This window comes from Panthera onca (genome assembly GCF_046562875.1).
Source record: "Panthera onca isolate mPanOnc1 chromosome Y unlocalized genomic scaffold, mPanOnc1 haplotype 2 h2.ChrY_ul_1, whole genome shotgun sequence".
NCBI classification, from domain to species: domain Eukaryota; kingdom Metazoa; phylum Chordata; class Mammalia; order Carnivora; family Felidae; genus Panthera; species Panthera onca.
This window is the reverse complement of record NW_027675863.1, coordinates 11,079-13,447: the sequence shown is the minus strand read 5'-3', so window position 1 is coordinate 13,447 and position 2,369 is coordinate 11,079. Positions and strand designations below refer to the sequence as shown.

Here is a 2,369-nt window from a genome sequence, read left to right as displayed (position 1 = left end):
TACACGTATACGCGTACACGTACACACGTACACACGTACACACGTACACACGTACACACGTACACACGTACACACGTACACACGTACACACGTACACACGTACACACGTACACACGTACACACGTACACACGTACACACGTACACACGTACACACGTACACACGTATACACGTATACACGTATACACGTATACACGTATACACGTATACACATGCAAACTTTTTTGATTTTAGTAAATAATTAGCTTAAACAAACCCCCCTTACCCCCCGTTAACCCTATTTGTTACAATACGTGTTTATTTCTGTCTTGCCAAACCCCAAAAACAAGACTAAACCGTATCTAAGCATAGAGCTTAAGAGTTAACGTTTACAAACTTTACCAACCCCATTATTACCAATTATTAATACTAAATCATAACTTTGTTCGCAGTATCTATAGATACGCCAACCCGATCTCTAACTCGTCCCTATTGAACAATATTTACACACCCAACAATCCTATATCTTGGTTCATGTAGCTTAAAAACACAAAGCAAGGCACTGAAAATGCCTGGATGAGTCGCCAGACTCCATAAACATAGAGGTTTGGTCCTAGCCTTTCCATTAGTTATTAATAAAATTACACATGCAAGCCTCCGCATCCCGGTGAAAATGCCCTCTAAGTCACCCAGTGATTCAAAGGAGCTGGTATCAAGCACACAACCATTGTAGCTCATAACACCTTGCTCAGCCACACCCCCACGGGATACAGCAGTGATAAAAATTAAGCTATGAATGAAAGTTCGACTAAGTTATATTAAATTAGGGTTGGTAAATTTCGTGCCAGCCACCGCGGTCATACGATTAACCCAAACCAATGGACCTACGGCGTAAAGCGTGTTACAGAAGAGAAGCATACTAAAGTTAAACCTTAACTAGGCTGTAAAAAGCTGCAGTTAACATAAAAATACAGCACGAAAGTAACTTTAATATTTCCGACCACACGATAGCTAAGATCCAAACTGGGATTAGATACCCCACTATGCTTAGCCCTAAACCTAGATAGTTAGCTCAAACAAAACTATCCGCCAGAGAACTACTAGCAACAGCTTAAAACTCAAAGGACTTGGCGGTGCTTTATATCCCTCTAGAGGAGCCTGTTCTATAATCGATAAACCCCGATAAACCTCACCATCTCTTGCTAATTCAGCCTATATACCGCCATCTTCAGCAAACCCTAAAAAGGAAGAAAAGTAAGCACAAGTATCTTGACACAAAAAAGTTAGGTCAAGGTGTAGCCCATGAGATGGGAAGCAATGGGCTACATTTTCTACAACTAGAACATCCACGAAAATCCTTATGAAATTAAGAATTCAAGGAGGATTTAGTAGTAAATTTGAGAATAGAGAGCTCAATTGAATTGGGCCATGAAGCACGCACACACCGCCCGTCACCCTCCTCAAGTGGTCAAACCCTGAAGAAACCTATTCAAACCATTACATCCACAAGAGGAGACAAGTCGTAACAAGGTAAGCATACTGGAAAGTGTGCTTGGATGACAAGATGTAGCTTAAACAAAGCATCTGGCTTACACCCAGAAGATTTCATATTAAACTGACCATCTTGAGCCAAAGCTAGCCCAATCATCTACAAACGCAATTAACATCAGAAAGTAAAATAAAACATTTAGTTGCCCCATAAAAGTATAGGAGATAGAAATTTAACTTGGCGCTATAGAGAAAGTACCGCAAGGGAAAGATGAAAGAAAAAACTAAAAGCACTATACAGCAAAGATTACCCCTTGTACCTTTTGCATAATGAATTAGCTAGAATAACCTAACAAAGAGAACTTCAGCTAGGCCCCCCGAAACCAGACGAGCTACCCATGAACAATCTATTACAGGATGAACTCATCTATGTCGCAAAATAGTGAGAAGATTTGTGGGTAGAGGTGAAAAGCCTAACGAGCCTGGTGATAGCTGGTTGCCCAGAACAGAATCTTAGTTCAACTTTAAACTTACCTCAAAACCCTGAAATTCCAATGTAAGTTTAAAATATAGTCTAAAAAGGTACAGCTTTTTAGAATTAGGATACAGCCTTAATTAGAGAGTAAGCATAAACACAAACCATAGTTGGCCTAAAAGCAGCCACCAATTAAGAAAGCGTTCAAGCTCAACAATCAGAACATCTCAATGTCAAAAAACGCAACCAACTCCTAATTTAAAACTGGGCTAATCTATTTAATAATAGAAGCAATAATGCTAATATGAGTAACAAGAAATATTTCTCCCGTGCATAAGCTTATATCAGAACGGATAACCACTGATAGTTAACAACAAGATAAATACAACCTAACTACAAGCAAACATATCAAGCTAATTGTTAACCCA

General features: G+C 39.3%; 1 pseudogene; it reads left to right on the top strand.

Annotated features, from left to right (window-relative positions):
- The first annotated feature begins 578 nt into the window (after window positions 1-578).
- LOC145715250 (18S ribosomal RNA) lies at window positions 579-1,541 on the top strand (annotated as a pseudogene).
- Window positions 1,542-2,369: the final 828 nt, after the last annotated feature.